We start from the raw sequence: 22,156 nt of genomic DNA, 5'->3' as shown, positions 1-22,156 counted from the left end.
ACTATGATAGCTATGTTAAAGAAAGAAGTGAAAAGTTGAACTATGTGCATGAATAGACAGGAAATTGACCACTCACAAGCAAGAAGGATGATTCTTTGAACAATTACAGATAACTTCTTGTGACTGGTGGATTGCTGTGTGTGGGTTTCAATCTATAAGCATAAACAATTCTTCCTGTAAACTGAAAAACATCAAGGCTTGCCAGGAGCCAGCACGGGAGATCTCACCCATGACAAGGTCGTGTGGAAGAGACCTGATAAGCAAGGCTTCAGGACTCGAGAGACTCCCTAGACCTGCTCAAGCGTCTACCCCAAAACCAGAATCTGTCTGTCGTACTATTTTATGCCTTTCACCAACTCTTCTGACATTAACAGGGGGCTATCCCCGACCACCTTTCTCTGGAGAAAATCAACTTAGGGCTCTAGCTAATAAGTCTCTTGGGCATGAAAGGAGTGTTTCAATTCAACACCCCCTGTTAGCATTCTAGCTTGCCTGACAGGTTTATCCAGACTCTTGCAGCTACACTTATGATTATTCACAGCCTCCTAACTGTGAGAGGCATGGGAAGCCTAAAAATATATAGTCTTTCAAAGAGTTAAAACTATTAGAGTAGTGCTGGTGTAGGATTTCACTGTTGAGCGAATGCTTGCTGCTAAGTTCCCATATCTCTTATCCACTGCGCACTTGGGAGTGCATTAGTTAACATAGTTGGAATGTAAGAAAAACAAGTGTAGCCTTGGAATTAGCCACATCAGACCTTTGAGCTAATTGGTTCTATTTTTGTTGTAACTCACTGTACCTTTGCTCCGTGAGAAATGTAACTCTGTTTAATAATTTCTGAGGCTGACATAGATTAGAAATATAAAGAAAAAACACTTTGAGGGAAAGTAAGTTTTTTGGTTGAGCCGCGAGATGTTATGGGGAGGGAGGTGGGAGGGGGGTTCATGTTTGGGAACGCATGTACACCCGTGGTGGATTCATGTCAATGTATGGCAAAACCAATACAGCATTGTAAAGTAAAATAAAGTAAAAATAAAAATTAAAATAAAATTAAAAAGAGGGTCATAAAATATCCACAGGCCTCCAAGGCCAGAAGATAATGTACACAATATTGTTTATGGGAAAGGTATGCAGAAAAATCCTGGTTTCGATAAGGGCAAAACTGCTGGAGTGTTTGGGCTGATTCTGCATGACCTTGCATCTTTCATTTCCCTCTAGGTACAAGTCAAGGTATAAAAGTCCCTTTTGAAAATAAAGTTATGGGCCTCGCTCACCGAAGAAGCTTGGTCTCCCCATGTCTTTCTTTCTTTCCTTTTCTCTCTTACTCTCTTTTTCAGGCTGATCCCTTGGAACATAGAGGCTCTCTGCGTTCACTTTCCTGCCTGGGCTTCTAAGACCTGAATGGGAAGGCGCTCTACGTCTTCACTCCCTGGGGAGACCGGGAGGGTGCCTGTGGGCTCCATGAACAGAGCAAGTCCCTTGTCTTGGGACTTTATTGGCTTTACTGTGTAAACCAAGGAATATCAGCTTCTATTCTTTCCTCTTTCATTCATTTGCCAATGCCGTTTCTCCTGAGGGTTCCCCTGGATCCTGCGGGGGCTGGACCCCAGCAAAGGCTTTTCTAGCAAAGAAGAATGAAGAAATGATTACAATGGAGGCAACCAACAGCAACATTGCAAGAATACTTATAGGACTTGAAAATCACTACTCTTTACGGGATAATTTTCAAAGACTTCAGGCAAACTCTATGCTCTTATCTTCCACTATCTTCCAGGTGTGTCTGTGTGAAAGTTAAGGTAATGTAAGAAGGAATGTCCACAATGACCCCGAAGCCGCATTGCTATTGTCCGTGGACTGAGTCAGAACTCATCATACACTAGATGAAGAAGCCTTAATACACTAGGCTGGACTTACAGGAGAAAACGGACATGGAGGTAAAAACTCAAAAAGGAAATGGAATTAAGCAGAACCACTGGATAGGGAAGTGATCCATAGAAACAGAGCTCAGAGGAGAAACAAATGGACTTACAATGCAGTAAAGGGGAAGAAAAGGAGAAAAACCTAGACAGCACAAAACTAAAACCAACTCCAATATCATTGTGAGTTTTACCAATTAGAATGCCATTACTAAAACTAACTGTAAATTTGACTATAGTGGCTTACACAAGGAGTTGTTTGGATTTTTTTCATATAATATGAACTGTGGAAGTTGACAACTGCTAACATAGTTTCAGCAGTTTTGTGATGTTAGGGCTGACATCTTTACCATTGCAATATGGTTGCCACAGCTCCAGCCATTGCATCCGAATTTCAGGAAGGAAGATGACAGAAGAGGTTGGGGTAAGGAAAGCTGTCTCTGTCCTCTTTATCAGGAAAGCAGCCACTGTACCAGAACCAGCCCTCTCCATCAATATACTTCTATTTACATTCATTGGCCAGCTGGTCACATGGTCACTTCTAGCAGCAAGGGAAAGTGGGAAAGAAAGTCCATTTCCTCTGCAAACAAAATCGAGGTTCTGTAAACAAGAAGGAAGGGAGTATATGATATTGGATAGACAATATCAACAGAGTCTGCTCTGTGAGTATTCACTGAGACAGTGTATGCAAAAGAAGCTAACATAACATCTGGCATGTATAGGCACTCAATAACTTATGTTTTTATAAAGCTGGAGAGATGGAACTTATTGGAGATGGGAGGATAGGAGACAGCCTGTACATCAGAGGTCAGGTTCCCACACTGTAAGACTGACAGATTTAAAAGTTTACACTTGATTTTGTGAATCCTGAAAATACTCGGCAAAAATAGAGCCATACACTTGAAGAGCAGTATTAGCAGTTGGAGGGGGGTGGTTGTCTATATATCCTTAACGGGTGGGATGGTTATTGTAAACCGAGAGAAAGAAACAGGGCCAGATGCAGAGAAATAGCAAATGTCACAGGAAATAAGCAAATGCAGAGGTAGCCTCAGTTCTGAAGAGGACTTCTGAGAGGTGGAAGACAAATGGCACACAGAGTCTGTAAGTGTATTATATACACACACATGTGCACTCAATAAATATTTCACAGGCCGAGCCATTCTTCAGAATCGTGATATAGGAGAGGTTTCCATACACCAAAACAAATCATCTCAACATATCCCTTCTATCAACTTTGCAAAGTTATTACAGACTATTAACTTTGTTGCTTTTAAGAAAGTTTAAGGGATAACTTTTAGAGTCTGTGTCTACACAGTCTAAGCAAAAAGAGGAACTGAATTAAAACACTCAGCTTTTTTTTTTTAACAGTGATAACCGAACAGCATAATGAATTTAAGCTCACCACAAAATCTCTTCCATGGTAATAAATTCTTTTTGTGACATTTCTGATGATAACAGTTATAGAGCATAATTTTCAACTTTTCAACTCTGCTTAATTTCTTGAGGTTGCATGAGTCTACAAGTCAGAAGTATCACAGACACCATGGGTACCTGGCCCTTTTCCAGGGGGCATTCTGAATCCTCAAGGCCATCTCCTTTTCTATCAAACAGAAAATGGCAGAGCAGGGTAACTATAGAGATGTACCAGACATCCCTGAAAGGATAGCAGCTGAGAGAATGTATCTTTAGTTGAGATCATCCTGTGGCAAATAATTATCTTCAGTCAGTGCCCTGTTAGGGATCTTAATCAGGTCGCAAGACAAAAAAGATTGGTTTGAAAGGATTTCTTCACTATTGATGAATTATTAACTAAAATTACCATACAGTTAAGTTAAACATTGTAACTAATTAGAAACCTACCACATAGGAATGTTTCACTTTGACCACCAACATTTTTTTTTACCTAGGATTATTGCTGTATTAGCTTGAACACAAGCTTTGATGCTTTAATAAAGACCCCCAAATAACAGTGATTTCATAGAAGTTTGTGCTTTCTCATATAGAAAATCAAGAAGGTGATCCAGAGCTTCACAACCACCATTATCCCAGGCTCCTCCTAATCTTATCGTCCTGTTATCCTCAACATGTGACTTTTATCTCATGGTCTGTATCAGCCTGCTGGGGCTGCTACAACAAAATACCACAGACTGGGGAGCACAAACAGGAGAAATGTATTTTCTTGCAGCTCTGGAGGCTGGAAGTCCCAGATCAAGGGGCCAACAAGGTTGGTTTCTGGTGAGGCCTCTCTTCCTTACTTGTCAATAACCACCTTTTTGCTGTGTCTGCACATGAGCTTTTTTCTGTGTGTGTGCACATCCCTGGGGTCTCTTCCTCTTTTTTCTGTTTTGGTTTTTTTTTTTTTTCCAATTGGAGTATAATTGCTTTACAATGTGTGTTTAGTTTCTGCTGTACAATGAAGTGAATCAGCTATATACATGTGTGTTTCCTCCCTCGTAGACCTCCCTTCCACCATCTCTCCAATCCCACTCCTCATACCATCACAGAACACTAACTGAGTTTCCTGTGCTATACCACAGGTGCCCACTAGCTATCTCTTCTACGCATTGGGTGTTCCCTGGTGGTCTAGTGGTTAGGATTCAGTGATCTCTTCCTCTTCTTATAAGGGCACCAGCTGTATTGGATTAGAGCCTCACCCTTTTGACCTCCTTTAACTTCAGTTACCTCCTTAAAGGCCCTATCTTCATGTACAATCACATTGGGAATTAGGGCTTCAGCATGTAAATTTTAGGAGGATACAGTATGACCCAGCATAGCTGCCCTAGCTCTCACCACAATGTCCACATCCCATCCAGAAAGCAGAGAAAGAAAAAAGGGAAGGACACAAGTCTTCTCTTTAAGGGCACAGCAAGAAATTTAAACCTATCACTTCTACTCCAATCTCATTCAGTTCAGTCACTCAGTCATGTCTGACTCTCTGCAACCCCATGGACTGCAGTACGCCAGGCCTCCCTGTCCATCACCAACTCCTGGAGCTTACTCAAACTCATATCCATTGAGTTGGTGATGCCATCCAACCATTTCATCCTCTGTCATCCCCTTCTCTTCCCGCCTTCAATCTCTCCTAGCATCAAGGTCTTTTCAAATGAGTCAGTTCTTCGCATCAGGTGGCCAAAGTATTGGAGTTTCAACTTCAACATCAGTCCTTCCAATGAATATTTAGGACTGATTTCCTTTAGAATGGACTGGTTGGATCTCCTTGCAGTCCAAAGGACTCTCAAGAGTCTTCTCCAACACCACAGTTCAACAGCATCAATTCTTTGGTGCTCAGCTTTCTTTATAGTCCAACTCTCACATGCATACATGACTACTGGAAAAACCATAGCTTTGATTAGATGGATCTTTGTCAGCAAAGTAATGTCTCTGCTTTTTAAATGCTGTCTAGGTTTGTCATAACTTTTCTTCCAAGGAGCAAGCATTTTTTAATTTCATGGTTGCAGTCACCATCTGCAGTGATTTTGGAGCCCAAAAAAGTAAAGTCTATCACTGTTTCCCCATCTATTTGCCGTGAAGTGATGGGACCAGGTGCCATGATCTTAGTTTTCTGAATATTGAGCTTTAAGCCAACTTTTTCCCTCTTCTCTTTCACTTTCATCAAGAGGTTCTTTAATTCTTCTTTGCTTTCTGCCATAAGGATGGTGTCATCTGTCTATCTGAGGTTATTAATATTTCTCCCGGCAATCTTGATTCCAGCTTGTATTTTTTACAGCCCAGCATTTCCATGATGTACTCTGCATATAAATTAAATAAGCAGGGAGATAGCTCCTAACCACATGGTCACACTTAACTGCAAGGCAGGCTGGGAAATGGATTCTTTAGCAGAACTTCTGTGTGCCTGGCTTAAATTTCTATTCAGAAGGGGAGAACAGATGTTATGAGATGACCAGCAGTTTCAGCCACAGTTGGAAAGATTCTGTTGCCTGGTATAATCTTAACATCTCCGTTTTGTCCATTCTGTTTTCATTTCCCTTTCATACTCCTCTCTTTCCCCTCCAGAGTCTTGGTTCCACTCAGTGCAACCTGGGAGGAGCCTGTTGCATACTTAGAACTAAAAGCTTCTTTATGGCATCCATAGAAGACAAGAAAGTATTATTATACCAAAAGTTCTCTTTCCCTTCAAGGATGAAGGAGATAAAATATGGGAGAGGATGATGCAACTAGTAATGTAAGAGTAATTAGGGGAGAATGTAGGGTCAAGAAAGGGAAAGGAGATTGGCAACATTAGAGCACTTAGTCTGCTGGTAGGAGTGATAACACTTTGTCCTATTTTTAAATCTCTGCAACAAGAACAACCTTTTGTGCTGGAGGAAACATTTAGAACCAGTTGATTTTCTATGCTATTTCACTCTGAGCAACAACGGCCTCTTGCCTCCTGCTTCATGTCTCTTGAAAGTGGAATGTCTCCTTTCATTAGCATTTTTAATCTGGTTCCTCCAACATTGTGCAATTTCCTGCTATTTCTTCTCCAGTAATCTAGCCAAGTTCTGCTTTGGGGGGACTCTCCCCTGTTGCTTTAAGGTCTCCCAAAAGCCCTCCGTCATTCTCTTACTATTCTATGCCTTTGTGGGAACACTTTGTTCTGGTACTCATAGAGGAGCTGAAAGTGCATCTTGTTACCTTGGCCCCATTTCAGTCAACAAGTATTTATTGAGAGCTGCCTTTGCTCCAGTGCTATTCTAGATCCTGTCAAATATAGACATGACAGAGTCTTGAGGTCTGGAAAGCACCTTAGAGATAGCTGCTCATTTTCCAAATGAGGAAACTGAAGGCCAAAGAATAAACAACTTGCTCCAGGGTCATGAGGCCATTTAGAAAAAGAACCTGCTGAGTTTTCTCATTTCCTACTCTCATGTATGATTTATCCTTTGATTGGGAAGATGAAATAAAGTGTATGGAACATTATATCACCTTTTCCAAGCCAAATTTCATGGTTTCAGTATGTTATATAAATTGCATCATCTCCCAAAGAATTTAGTAAGATTATCTACTAACCCCACCCCCCCCAAAATCAATTAAATTATGCACAATAGCTTCTCCTACCCCATGGTCCTATCTATACGAACTCATAGTCCAAATTCTGGACATACAAAGCTAAGGGTCAGATCCTGGATCCTCCAGGTGCTGATACTTTGCAGGGACTGTTGGAGAGCAACAAGCCAGACATCTTGGAGTCTACCTTTCTCTTGACCTTGTGTAAGTTGGTAACTATATCTTCCAAACATCCCTGTGAAGTGAATATCACTATTCCCATTTCATGGATGAAAACATCCAGGCTTAAAGGGGAATTCCTATGCAGGAGACTGGGCTGATTGCCAAAAGATTCTGAAGGGATTCAAGCTTTATTGGTGTCTCTTCTTATCCTTAAGTCACATCTGTCTTTTCTTTGTACAGTTTCCCCAGCATGGAATGGTACAAGAGCATGGGGCAGGAGCACATAGGTGGACAGGGACTTGGCTGTCAGGACGAACTTGATGGTGAGTTCTGACTCTCACAGTCGAGCTCTGTGTGCAGCTCTAAGTCTCACGCCCCTCCCTGCACAGGAAGAAGAGCTTTTTCAGGGTGAGGCGCAGGGTGAGCCCCTGAGCCTCCAGAATGGAACTGAGCCCCCTGGAAATAAGCAGGGGCTAGAAAAGACTGTCAGAGCCATGTTGCGGTGGGGAGCAGAGGACTATAGACCAGAGAAGATGCTCAGGCCAGGTTCCCACCTGAGATGGCTCTGTTTGGCCTGAAATGAGAGTCCAGGGGAAAGGTAACATTTTGAACCATCTTCCAGAGTCATATGATTGCTCTCTGTGTGGAACTGAGTTCCGCCTCCCTAATCTTCTAGATGGTGCAGGCCTAAGAATGGGGTTTTATATTTGTGTATACATGCAGGAAAAAAAAATGTCTGAAATAATATCCATAAAAATATCACTGGTTATTAGAGGGGAAGGGTTTGGTGTTTTTTAATTTCTTCTTTCTGCCGATGCTTTCTGCACTTTTAAAAATAATAAGCCAAAATTACTTTTCAATCAGAAAAAATGAAAATTTCTTTCATTGTTGTTTGGGAAAGAAAGAAACCACCACATGTACCCACTAGCTTCTAATGTGATTGCTGCCTTGGGGATATTTGGTAGTTTCAAAATGACTTTGTGTGTAAAGTGATATTCTCTGGCCACACAAACAATTTCAGAAGAGATAGAAGAAATTTAATCTAAGAGCATGTCTGTACTAAACCGGCTTTTAATCTGAGAGCATGTTTGAATTAAACCAATCACACATCCCACCTTTTCTGGTTCCCAGAATAGGCTGTCTGGTATTTCATGTCCGCGCACATCTCATCTTCAAACTTTCCAGCTGCTTGCTCACTGTCCCTTAGGGCAAAAAGAGCAATTTACAGCTAATTGTCATTAGCCAGGATCTAGTATAAGAAGCTCACAAAACAAATGGGGAAAATGAGTGTGGATTTTCCAAATCGGGATCCAAGAAGAAAGATGACCATGCCACAGTGAGGAACAGGAGGTAGACAAGAGTCAAAATAGATAAGAACCAAAATGCCCACTTAGTACGCTAGAGTGAAGCCAGTTAAATGTTGGCCTAGGAACTATGGCAGGCTGCAGATTTCCTTTGCAGACCTCTTCTCCATAAACATGTGAACATCCAATAGGATTTGTTTATGTGATTGTCTGCATAAAGGCACAGAGATAGACTCCATCAATTTCCCAATGTGTGGTTACAGACAATTCATACTTTACTGTATCTCAGGAAGAAAACAGCAATTGCAGACCTACCCCCTTCTCCTTCTCTATCCTGAGTGTGGCATTCTTAAAATTCATCAACTTTTCCTAAAGGCTGTAGTTTTCAGAGTCCAAGTTATATAATGCATCAGGGCTGGATCACTGAAAAGGAAGAAGGAGGTATTACTCCCTCTATGCCTACCAGGTAGAGGGGAACAAGGGTCAGATTCCCACCATTTTTGAAGAACTGGATCTTTGTTGGAGAAAGAGTGCTTTCTTAGGCTTTGGCTGTCCCACATGTAGCCATATGTGAGTATGTAAATTTATGTTAATTAAATTAGGTGAGGGAGTCTTGGAGACACGGACACAGACAGAAAGTTCCTGAGCTAGGACCTCCTCCTGCTTTCATCTTTCTTACTTGTTTGAGAATTCTAACAAAAAGTATTGACTACCTCCAAAAAACTGGGCAACGAATTTTTGTTTTAAAAGAGTCTACTTTCTTTCCATGTGACAGGAAGAAGCTTAGAGGGAGGCACAGTTCAGTTCAGTTCAGTCACTCAGTCGTGTCCAACTCTTTGTGACCCCATGAACCGCAGCATGCCAGGCCTCCCTGTCCATCACCAACTCCCGGGGTTTACCCAAACTCATGTCCATTGAGTTAGTGATGCCATCCAACCATCTCTTCCTCTGTCATCCCTTTCTCCTCCTGCCCTCAATCTTTCCCAGCATCAGGATCTTTTTGAATGAATCAGCTCTTTGCATCAGGTGGCCAAAGTATTGGACTTTCAGCTTCAACATCAGTCCTTCCAATGAATACCCAGGACTGATCTCCTTTAGAATGGACCAGCTGGATCTCCTTGCAGTCCAAGGGACTCTCAAGAGTCTTCTCCAACACCACAGTTCAACAGCATCAATTCTTTGGTGCTTGCTTTCTTTCTAGTCCAACTCTCACATCCATACATGACTACTGGAAAAACCATAGCCTTGACTAGAGGGTCGCTCAGGTCTCCTGCATTGCAGGCAGACGCTTTACCGTCTGAGCCACCAGGGAAGGTCCCCTGACTAGAGGGAGGCACATCCAGTGACTAACTATGGGACTCAGAGTGGGACAGGAGGACCTTGGGTGAGAAGGAGAATGGGGAGATGCCGAGGGATTTTAACTTATTCCCATATCCACCTCTGGGTTGTTGAGGTTTTTTTCTTTGATGAGGTTATTTTCATTTCTAGTGTGAGAAAACTATTACAGAGACTTAAAAATAAATAAGCAAACAAACACATGGATCCAAAATGCTAGCTAATCTCATTTTTCTTCTCTAAGAACAAAGATTGTGAAGAATAATAAACAAACATTGGGGAGGAAATCTTGTTTGTTTCCAGCCTCCATGTGTTTTGCCTGGTCCAAAGCAGCTGTCATGGCATTGTTTACCCATGATGTGTGCGTGACTTGGGTTGGCTTCATATCCTGGGCTCTGCAATTCTAAAATTAATAGGAGGCTAACTGGGGAACTTCCCTGCCTTCAGTGCTATAGGGGCACAGATTTGAGTTCTTGGATTTGTTTGGTAAATCCTTCCTTCCATTTTAAGAGATAACTCTTTGTCTTATTTAGGGGTCAAATTCACTGAGATGCTGAGCTTGCTCTTTATCAACATGGTCATAGAGGTATGTCCTATCTATCTATCTAAAGGAAATCAGTCCTGGGAGTTCATTGCAAGGACTGATGTTGAAGCTAAAACTCTGGTATTTTGGCCACCTGATGTGAAGAACTGACTCATTTGAAAAGACCCTTATGATGGGAAAGATTGAAGGCAGGAGGAGAAGGGGACGACAGAGGATGAGATGGTTGGATTGCATCACCGACTCAATGGACAAGAGTTTTGGGTAAACTCCAGGAGTTGGTGATGGACAGGAAGGCCTGGAGTGCTGCAGTTCTTTGGGTCACAAAGAGTCGGACACGACTGAGTGACTGAACTGAACTGATCTATCTATCTACCTATCTTCAACCATCCAAGTCTTTTTCCTGTTAAGTAAGTTTAAAAACTTCCCAGCTAGTATATATGGAACATTATAATTCACTAAAAGCTGAATACAAATGGAAATTGGCAAATAGCTAAGAAAATTTCAAGTAGGAATCTCATGATTATTTATGAAATTTATGCTCTGATTCTTCTCTCAAGATTTCTTAGTTCTTTTTAAAATACAGTGTCAAAAAGAGTGGATATATATATGCGTATAACAGGTTCACTTTGCTGTGTACCTGCAACAAATACAATATTATAAATCAACTATACTCCAATAAAATTTTTAAATGAAATCTCAAAATCTCAGGTTATAATAATTGAATTTTCTGCAGCATAATGTAGTAATGTTTCAGTCCAGTTGCTTTCAGTTACAAGTAACAGAATACCTCCATTAAAAGTGGTTTTAAACAGAAAGGAATTTAGTTATCTCATAAAACAATCATTTGAGAGGTAGGCAGGCAAGGACAGAGCTGAATCAGCAGATCAGCAACATCATTAAGGATGGAAGTTCTTTTCTTCTCTCCACTCTGCCATCTTCAAGATTGGCAGCATAGCTGCAAAAATCCTGCCACTTGCCAGGCAACATGGTTATGCCCCGCAATATCTGGAAGAGAGAGATTGAAAAGATAGAGACAGGAATTTTTTGCCCAGCATCTTCTTCTATTAGGAGGGAAATTCTTCCCCAGAAACCCCCCAGCTGAGGTCTCATTGGCCAACACTGGGTCACATATTCTAGCTGCAAGGGAGGCAGGAAGAGAACACCACTCCAATCCCTTCCAGGAAGGAAGAATGGCAGCCAACAGGTCAGCCACACAGAGATTGATAGGATCAGAGCCTCTGGTACCAAACTGATGAGAATGCTGTCTTTTTCACTTAATACCACTGCAAACTTGAGCAAGTTACTCAATTACCCAGTGCCTTAGTTTCTCCTCTGCTGTGCGAAATAAATTCTACCATATATATATAAAGCCCTTTATAGTGTCTGGCATGTGCTGCCTATTAGGCATCATAGTTATTTGCATATCTAGGATGACAGAGGGTCTCCTGAGGTTTGGAGTTCATCCAGATGCTCCTGCTGAAAATTTGACAGACAAGTTGGATTTAAGTTGCTGTGATGTTCAGCAGATGAATGGATAAGAAAGCTGTGGTACATATACACAATGGAGTATTACTCAGCCGTTAAAAGAATTCATTTGAATCAGTTCTGATGAGATGGATGAAACTGGAGCCGATTATACAGAGTGAAGTAAGCCAGAAAGAAAAACACCAATACAGTATACTAACACATATATATGGAATTTAGGAAGACGGCAATGACGACCCTGTATGCAAGACAGGGAAAGAGACACAGTTGTGTATAACGGACTTTTGGACTCAGAGGGAGAGGGAGAGGATGGGATGATTTGGGAGAATGACATTCTAACATGTATACTATCATGTAAGAATTGAATCGCCAGTCTATGTCTGACGCAGGATGCAGCATGCTTGGGGCTGGTGCATGGGGATGACCCAGAGAGATGTTATGGGGAGGGAGGTGGGAGGGGGTTCATGTTTGGGAACACATGTAAGAATTAAAGATTTTAAAATTTAAAAATAAAAACTAAAATTAAAAAAAAAAAAAGTTGCTGTGATGTTAAATTCCTATAGGACCATAACCACAATGGCCAACATCTGCTGGATCATGGAAAAAGCAAGAGAGTTCCAGAAAAACACCTATTTCTGCTTTATTGACTATGCCAAAGCCTTTGACTGTGTGGATCACAGTAAACTGTGGAAAATTCTGAAAGAGATGGGAATACAGACCACCTGACCTGCCTCTTGAGAAATCTGTATGCAGGTCAGGAAGCAACAGTTAGAACTGGACATGGAACAACAGACTGGTTCCAAATAGGAAAAGGAGTACATCAAGGCTGTATATTGTCACCCTGCTTATTTAACTTATATATAGAGTACATCATGAGAAACTCTGGACTGGAAGAAACACAAGCTGGAATCAAGATTGCCGGGAGAAATATCAATAACCTCAGACATGCAGATGACACCACCCTTATGGCAGAAAGTGAAGAGGAACTCAAAAGCCTCTTGATGAAAGTGAAAGAGGAGAGTGAAAAAGTTGGCTTAAAGCTCAACATTCAGAAAACGAAGGTCATGGCATCCAGTCCCATTATTTCATGGGAAATAGATGAGGAAACAGTGGAAACAGTGTCAGACTTTATTTTGGGGGGCTCCAAAATCACTGCAGATGGTGACTGCAGCCATGAAATTAAAAGAGGCTTACTCCTTGGAAGAAAAGTTATGACCAACCTAGATAACATATTCAAAAGCAGAGACATTACTTTGCTGACTAAGGTCCGTCTAGTCAAGGCTATGGTTTTTCCTGTGGTCATGTATGGATGTGAGAATTGGACTGTGAAGAAGGCTGAGTGCCAAAGAATTGATGCTTTTGAACTGTGGTGTTGGAGAAGACTCTTGAGAGTCCCTTGGACTGCAAGAAGATCCAACCAGTCCATCCTAAAGGAGATCAGTCCTGGGTGTTCTTTGGAAGGAATGATGCTGAAGCTGAAACTCCAGTACTTTGGCCACCTCATGAGAAGAGTTGACTCATTGGAAAAGACTTTGATGCTGGGAGGGATTGGGGGCAGGAGGAGAAGGGGACGACAGAGGATGAGATGGCTGGATGGCATCACTGACTCGATGGACGTGAGTCTGAGTGAACTCCGGGAGTTGGTGATGGACAGGGAGGCCTGGCGTGCTGCAATTCATGGGGTCGCAAAGAGTCGGACACGACTGAGCGACTGAACTGAACTGAACCACAATGGCTGTCCTCAATTCTTCAGACTTAATGCTTAATATTGTTATATATTTTTAAAATCTTTTAGCTGACAGCCTTGTCTCTTAAATTATTTCCAGAAAAACTTTCCAGAGATAGAAAGAGTGTCTTTGGTTCCTATGGGAGATGCCAACCTCCTCCAAGATTCCATCTCTTCCTCTCTCACGTTGCTTGTGTGTCTGACTCTTTGGTCTGTTCTCATTGCAGCTTAGAGCAGGCACTAGTTCACACAGTCCTATACCTCATCTCAGCTCTGTTTCCCAATCCCCTGGCTTCAAATGAGGACAAATTCAGGATGAGGACAGAAAGTAGCTCTTAGGAGTTTCCTTTAAAATTTGATACACTGTTAAATGGGATGGAAATTGGCACAACCTTTCTGAAGTGCAATTTGACACATGAAATATTTAAATACATAATTCCCTTGACCCACTTCTATGCATGTAAGCAAGAAATAAAATTCATAAAGCATTGCTTGCCATAGCAAAAAAATTAACAACCTAGATGTCCATTAATAGTAAATATGTTAAATAATTAGAGCATTACCATAATATAAGATTGCTATATCGGAACATTTTTTAAAACATGAGGAAGATCTTTATGTACTGACATGAAGGGATGCCTACAGTATATTATTGAGCTTAAAAACAACAAAACACAGACTGTTGTTTACCATACTGTATCAGTTTTCTATGGTTGCATAGTAAACCATTCCAAAGCTTTAGTATCTTAAAACAACTGTATTTATTCACAGCTCTTTGATTTGGCATTTGAGTTGGGCTCAGCAAGAACAGCCTGTCTTTACTGAACGTGCTGCTGGCTGGACTCACTCGTGTATCTGAGGCCTTGGCTGGTATGTCAGGGACAAGTCCCTCCCTCTTCCTGTTCTCTCATCCTCAAGGAGGCGAGTCCAGGCTGCTCACGTGGCAGGAGCACTCCAAGAGGGTGGGAGCAGCAAAAGGAAACCTGGTTGCTTGGCGCAGGACCCTGACAGCATCATTTCCCCCAGTTTCTATTGGTCAAAGCAGTTTCTATTGGTCAAAGCAAGTTTCAGACCAGAATCAAGGAGTGAGAAAGAGACTTCTCCTCTTCATGGGAGTTGCTGTCTCAGAGCCATCATCCAAAATGCCCTTCAACCACCCTCACTTCCTGAGATCCATGCCTCTGTGTAGCCCTTCCCTTATTGAACCTGGACTGTCTGTGGGACCACCAGAATGTTTGAGTGTGTGTTGGAGTGTGATGTCAGAGGCTAGATCACACCAGGTCTTGCACCTTCCACCTTGCTTTCTTGGTCCTCTCCCTGTGGGGGAAGTCAGATGCCATTTCAAGAGGAAATTCATGTGGAGAGGCCCGGATGTATAGGAAGTGAGGCCTCCTGCCAACAACCGGCACGGGTATGTCAGCTGCGGGAGTGGGCCACCATGGAAGGCAATCCTCCAGCCCCAGTCAGGTGTGCAGGAGTGTAGCCCCAGCCAGAATGTGACTACAGCCTCTGGAGAGCCCCTCAGCCCCCCAGAACCTAGAACTACTGCTCAAGCCCCTCTTGTCCATGGGAGCTGAGAGATAGTAAATGATTCGTGTTTTTTTTAAGCCACTAAATATTAGAATGACTTGTTACACAATATTCAAGAATGAATGAGATGCAAATAATTTGTGGCTTCTGTGTGTGTGTGTGTGTGTATACATAAATATACACAAAGATAAATGTTGTCTATCTATTTAATACTTATCCCTAGAGACCAGGAATAAGGGTGTGTGTCTGTGTGTGTGTTGTTGTTGTTGTCTGGCACAAAGGAGCAGGCAGACATACTTTTTAATTAAGGCCCTTTTTTCTTCAGACTTGTTTGAGTTTTCTACTAGGAAAGCTTTACTTCTATAATTGTTTAAACAAAAACATTTTCCCTGCTATTTCAAAGCATTTGTATGTACACATGAATATGAGCAACTGGGCTAGGCACAGAAGGAGGAGGTACAGATCCATTGAGGCGTATTTAGAGAGGCCCCCTCGCAAAATTGTTCTGGACACTTCAGTTCTAGTAATGGTGCCACATGCCCCCAGCACATCAGCACAGGCTTGCTCTACGGAGATGAACACTGTCCAACCAAGCGCAGCATCGAGACTGCAGTAATAAGGCAACTACAGTGAGATTTAAGCATCCGTTTTCTTTTTAAATGAGATTTTCCCAAAAAGACAACATCCAACCGAGTCACTGAAATGCAATTAGTACATACAGCTGGATCGAGTTTAGAACACTGAGAATCTGTTTGAAAAAACACATGAAATGGGGTCCAGCTGTCTGAACTTTTTAGTTTTGTGAAATCCACATTTAAAAACAAAACCCGCCTATATGTTTTCTGACCGTTTTTTCATTGCAATGTGGTTTTACAAATGAACCAACCCAATCAATTCATCAGTGCAACTGACCAGGCCTCTTAAAAATAAGGAATCTAAAGCCTTTTGTCCCCTGAAAATAGAGATAAATGTCATAGAATCTTGTTTTTTTTTTTTCCCTAAAGTCTGTGGTAACTCCACGCATTTCTGGGTTTTAAGAAATCTGAATGCCCGTCACATTATTATTGCCATTCATTTATTTATTATTGCCATATTTATTTGTTATCTACCAAGTATTGACGGTATCCTCAGAGCTGGAAACAAAATTCTAGAGGAGACTATAGTTTTTGCCTAAGAGATTATAGTCTTGTCTTCTCCGTGATTGTCCCAGAATGTACAATATTTACTCTTACAGCATTTCATATAGCCCTGAAAGAGGTCATTTCCCCTTAAATGGATATATCTCTAACTTTAAAAAAAAAAGTATATAGTAAAGAAATATATATGTAAAGATGACATCTTCCTAACCCCTGGGAATCATAAGCAGAGCATTGAGAATTTCTAATATTTGTGACACAGTGGAAGAGTTCAAACACACGTGGTCTTTCTACTCAGGTTAAGTTTAGAGACATTGCAAAGAAAATTGGATTTTTCTTAATGTAACGACTCATTTTATTTATTTTTATTGCCCAACCTCTGCCCCCAAATCCAATTTAAGACAGTAATCTGGGGCACCTCATGTGTTTAAATATGAAAAAGACAACCTTTCTTCAGAGATTGCAAACAATTTTCCCAGGAACTGTTTGGAGAAATTCAGTGGTAAAGAATCTGCCTGCCAATGCAGAAGCTGCAGGAGACACAGGTTCGACCCCTGAGTCAGGAAGATTCCTCTGGAGGAGAAAATGGCAACTGTCTCCAGTATTCTTGCCTGGAGAATCCCATGGACAGGGGAGCCTGGTAGGTTACAGTCCATGGGGCCTCAAAGAGTTGGACATGACCGTGACTACACATACATGCATGTACACACAGCCACTGCCCAGTAATTCGGGATTTCTGGCGTGCAGGTTTGAGAGCTACATATTTAATTCATGTGCCTAGCACCAGGACCTGCCGTAGTTTTGAGCAAGCCCCCTATATCCTTCTAGCCTATTCCCTTCAATGACGTGATACTTATTTGTGAACAAAGCTTTGTAAAACTATGGTTACACGGATGACAAAATCTGGAGTCGGGATGCATGGCTGTGTCAATTTGTTTGGGTTGACTCAAGGGCAAAGCTGATTCATATAAAATCAGGAGTTTTCCTGGGTTTTGTTGAAAAATCTAGGATGTAGAAAGACTTCATTTTAACCCTGATTTTGGAGGCTTAATAACTGGCAAACACTTGATGTACACACTTTATCACTCAAGTGTTAGATTTATTTTCACATATGTTTTACACATAGATATAGAAAAGTTGTTTATGAGGGGCTTCCCTGGTGGTCCAGTAATTAACAGTCCACCTTGTAATGCAAGGGATGTAGGTTCGATCCCTGGTCTGAGAAGATTCCGCATGTCATGGAGCAACTAAGCCTGTGTGCCCCAATTACTGAGCTCTGGAGCCCATGAGCCACAACTAGAGAACCATGCACTAAAACTGAGACTCAATGAGGCCAATTAAATAATTGTTTTTTAATGGATGTGATTTTTTTTAAGTTGTTTACAAAAGGAAAAAGTTAAAATACAACACAAATTACTGATTCTGGTTGAGGACAGACATCTAGAGCAAGGGGGATCTTAATACAGCGTCTGCTTCCTGAGGAGGTCGATTGAGAACGAAGGTTTCCTGCCACCTTCCCTGAACTATAAGACCCACGGGAGCCTGACTCCTCCAGCCAACGAGAGGGAAGAAAATGGAAGCAAGAAAGCAGAGGCCCGTGTCCACTGGCCTGGCATCCCCACACGCCCTGCCTCTAACGGGGAGGTGGGGGCTGCATAGTCACCACCTCCCTTCATCCGAGTCTTGCCAGACAAGATCCAGGAGGCAAAGGAAAAGAGGTCTTTGCTTTTCAATGCAGCAGTCAAGTACCTGGCATAGGGGGCCCAGAAAGGACCTTCTCACCCTGTCTTTCCAATCAGATTGGCCATCACGTCTCTTCTTGGGAGCAACACCAGGAAAGCTGGGGAGGGGAGGGTAGATAGAAGTGCAGTTCTAGATTGCTCCTTCCTGGGGAATGAGTCACAAGTTCCTTCTGAAATATGAACAGGAAAATAAATGTTTCTTAGCTGTGCCTCAACACCAGTAAATAAAATGCCTGTGAGAATAAATTATCTCAGGGGCCTCCCCAATGCCATCTAACACATGCTCACCAGGACCCGAATTCAATGAGCAGTCAGGGAGGGTGTGCCTGATGATGAGTCTCCATATTTTAGAAAATTTACAGGAAACACAAAATGTTCCTGCTTAGAGGTTTGTTTTTTCATTTGGGTTTTTTGGGGGTATGTCAGTTGTTAGAGAATTTGGAACAGATTTTTCCACATAAACTGATGTTCTAAATCTAAATGGTGTTTGGCTTCCCAAAACTGGCCCCCCGAAGTTTTTATAGCGGTACAGTCTTTGCCTTATTGTTTTCATGGGAAATTAATTACAAAATTAACACAGTCAGAAATGTATTAGTCCTGGGTCCACACCAGTCCACCCCCTTCTTCTCCCCCGACATCTCCCTGGGCCATGTTGTGGCACTCCCAGATGTAACAGCCAGTGGTCTCTCAGAAGGGAGAACAGGGTTAGATTCTCTGAGACCACAGTTCTTTGCTAATTCTCGACATCTGCATCTACAAATTCTATCTGTGTCTGAATAAAAACTAGTAAGTACCTCTCAACAGCTATTTAACAAACTCTTCCTTAAGTGATCTGAATTGAGAGGAAAAGATTTTTCTCATTTAATTACTCATTCGTTCATTCAACTTAAAAAAATTTGGAACCTGGACATGTAGCTGTGAACCAAACGATCATAGTTCCTGCTTTCCTAGTTGTAGGTGGAGGAGTGGACATAGGAGGGTAAACTGTGTAAGTTCTATATTAAGGAAATAAGCAAATAAATAATACACTTACAAATTACATCAAGTACTACAAAGAAAATAGGTGTTGGGGGGATATGCCTTTAGGAAATGACATTTGCGCTGAGACCTGGAAAATGAGAAAGAGGCAGGAAGAGAGTGAGTTTGTGTGCTTTTGGCAGAAGATCTGGGAATGGGGGTGTGAAGGTCAGTACACGCCAGCCCAAGATTAGTAAAGCTCTGAGATGGAGAAAAGTTTGGAGTGTTCAAGAAACTGACAGTAAGCTAGTGTTGTCAAGGCAATGTTGGAGAGGTGAGTGGGGATCAAATTATGCCAAGACTAGCTGGCCAGTTCAGAGATTTCATATTTCCTCCTTATTGCACTGGAAAGCCTTGAGGCTTTTAGGTAAGTTAATGGCCTCATGTGACTTATCTTTGAAAAATCTACTCTGGCTGGAATGTGGAACTTAGATTTGGCTAGGGGGGGCAACATGGGCAGCAAGAAGACCAGCTAGGAGCCAAGATGAGGGCTAAAGTTGGGTCGGCATTTGTGGTAGCAGAACTTTTGAATAGAATGTTGCAGTTGATATCAGTTTAGGAGGTGAGATTGACAGAACAGACTCATGGGTTGGTTGTGGGACTGGAGGGAGAGACAGGAGCACTTGGGTGGCTGGAAAGATCATTGGCTAAGATGGAAGCAGCTGCTGCTGCTGCTAAGTCGCTTCAGTTGTGTCTGACTCTGTGCAACCCCATACACGGCAGCCCACCAGGCTCCTGTGTGCCTGGGGTTTTCCAGGCAAGAATACGGGACTGGGTTGCCATTTCCTTCTCCATGGAAGCAGCAGGAGGGGGAAAAAGAGGTAGAAGGCTTGGCTTTGCCTGAGTGGAGTTGGAGATGGCAGTGAGATTCTGAGAACACGATTGGAAACTCAGAAGAGAGTTCTGAGCCAGAGATCCAAATATGGGAGTTGTTGGCACAGAGATGGTGTTTAAAGCCTCAGGGTGGAACTTCGCACTCCTCATTGCCTCTCTCATTTGCAGACACAGGTGGGCAAACTATCAGGGATGAGCATGGAGGAGGATAAGGAAAGCAATCAGCCCACAATGGTCTAAGGAAACCATTTTCTGCCTCCTATTTTGATAAATCCACGTTCACCCTGGGCATCTTGTAAGCATACAAACAAGCCTAAAAGAAAGCGAGTTAATCTTCTGATTTCTTGCTCACAGAATATTGAAATATGGAGGGGAGAGATGAATTAGGAATTTGGGAATAATACATACTATCATATAGGACATAGATAAATAATAAGGACCTACTGTATACCACGGGACCTATACTCAATATTTGGTTTAAAAATCTATGTGGAAAAAGAATCTGAAATATATATATAAATATAACTGAATCACTTTGCTGTGAAACTATCGCCTGAAACTAATACAACAATGTAAATCAACTATGCTCCGATAAAAAAGAAAATAAAAAGAATCCTGAAATAGCTCCTCTAGCATTTTACATAATTCAGTTTTAAGATTCCTCCTTCAAAATGCACCAAAAATGACATTTTCTCTGCATGCAAGTGGACACATTACTTTTAGGGACACTTAGAATGGCCATATTTCTTTGCATGGCAAAGTTGTGCTTGCTTTCCCATAATAATTAAAATCCGTGAGGATTCTAATTGCATCTGGATGTCTCTGCTGAGTTGGAACCTGTCACTCATCTACAGCATCCCACACCAAACGGAAAGGACATGCTAAAGCCGTGGCATTTGAGCAGACCCAGGTCCCACACTGTGAGTTGCCAGGGAGTGAGTAATTCTGGCCTCGGAAAGGGCACATTTGTAAAGCTAAATTAATACGTCCTGTTTTTCATCCGTGACTTCTCTCTGTTTCCAGTTTTAAACAGTCAGCTGCCTTGGTTACATGACCATGCAAAAAAAAAAAAAAAATGGGATGGGGGGAGGTTTGTATGTTTATTGTCAATCCCAGAATGGACTCAGCTCTTGGAACCAACTCAGTCAGTACTGATCCAGATGCTCAAAGGAGAGGAAAGAGAAATAAAATCCATCTACCTCATTACCTTTCTGAATGGAAACCCCCAAAGCATCTGACAGTCCCCAAGTCTGCTATCTTTATTCCCTGGTGGTGAAAAGCTGTGAAGCAGATGAGGAACATGAAAGCTTTCATTACATCAGCTCCCTTCCAACATTTTGGTTTTCATTTCATACGATAAGGTTGAAAGGCCCATTTGACTGTTATAAATTGCCTTTCCTCATCAAAGAACTCCAAGACCAGAGTCTGTAAACATATCTGGACACTGTGTTTAGTTGTAAACCACTGGGAAAGAAAAATGAAATGACATCTAAACTAAAAGCCCGGCCCCTTTCCAATATTCTTTTTTTATTGCTATAAATCCAGTAAATAAGTCTTTAGTGTCTGTTGAGAATGAAAGCTGACCAACCTCAGACTTAAAGGCATATGTGGCCCCAGAGTAAAGTACCCTCAAGCTCCACAAAACCAAATGCAAGTGTCCCATGTGCAAGCAGCGGCCCTAATGTCGCAAGTTCTATATTTACAAAAGCGGACGACTTAGACGTTGCTGGGAGGCATCTCCTTGTCTCCTAATGAAAGGTCTTACTTTCCTTTGACCAGCAGCCAGTTGCCCTGGGTAACTGCACTGGAGAGCTACACGCTAACAGCTGGAAGTAAAGATGAGCCCCCCACCCCCACCCCAAAAATGTTGCAGTAGGACCTGAGGACTGAAAATACCATGCGCTGATTTCTTCTCATCAGGCAGAAGTTTCCAGGTTGGAACTTAAAATTATTCATCCCCTGGATTATTGATTAAAAGAAGCTTGTAACTGTTAGGCTTCTAGAGTCAAAACGACAAATTTGCGTGATCAGACCATAACTGAAGCACACACAGAGGCCAAGAGATTTACAGGGCCCTTCCTTCTGGGTCAGTCAGAATCACAGTGGAGAACTGGGTGAAAGCAGCCAGCAGCACCCCCTTGGAGAAGAAGAGAGGGTGCCGTGCTAGGTGAGTCCTATGTACGAGTCACATAAAGGTAGCATCACTTCGTAACTCCTGGAAGAGGTCATTTAACTAACCGATGAGCCGTGGTTCTGTTTAGAATTCTATTCCCAGGCCTAAGAGTTTGTTTAAGCAACTCTTTGGCCATCACAGGAGCTGTCAGCCCACCGAAGTGCTTAAGCTGACTGTTGGGAAAAGCAAGACTCAGAAGAGCATCCTTCCAGAAGGGCAATTTCTACATTTTTAACTAGTGGGGT

At 42.0% G+C, this 22,156-nt stretch overlaps 1 long non-coding RNA gene across 3 annotated transcripts in view; it reads left to right on the top strand.

The window, feature by feature from the left end:
• The window catches only part of LOC121819871 (uncharacterized), a 41,247-nt gene extending 37,361 nt beyond the window's left edge, over positions 1–3,886 (top strand). For all 3 annotated transcript variants that reach the window (XR_006060248.2, XR_009601044.1, XR_009601045.1), the window contains one exon: positions 1,338–3,886. This is a non-coding gene — a long non-coding RNA (uncharacterized LOC121819871). The remainder of the gene's footprint in view (positions 1–1,337) is intronic.
• The last annotated feature ends 18,270 nt before the right edge of the window (positions 3,887–22,156 follow it).

This window comes from Ovis aries, chromosome 6 (assembly GCF_016772045.2).
Source record: "Ovis aries strain OAR_USU_Benz2616 breed Rambouillet chromosome 6, ARS-UI_Ramb_v3.0, whole genome shotgun sequence".
Taxonomy (NCBI): domain Eukaryota; kingdom Metazoa; phylum Chordata; class Mammalia; order Artiodactyla; family Bovidae; genus Ovis; species Ovis aries.
The sequence above is the reverse complement of the archived record's forward strand: the minus strand, read 5'-3'. Positions and strand labels throughout refer to the sequence as shown.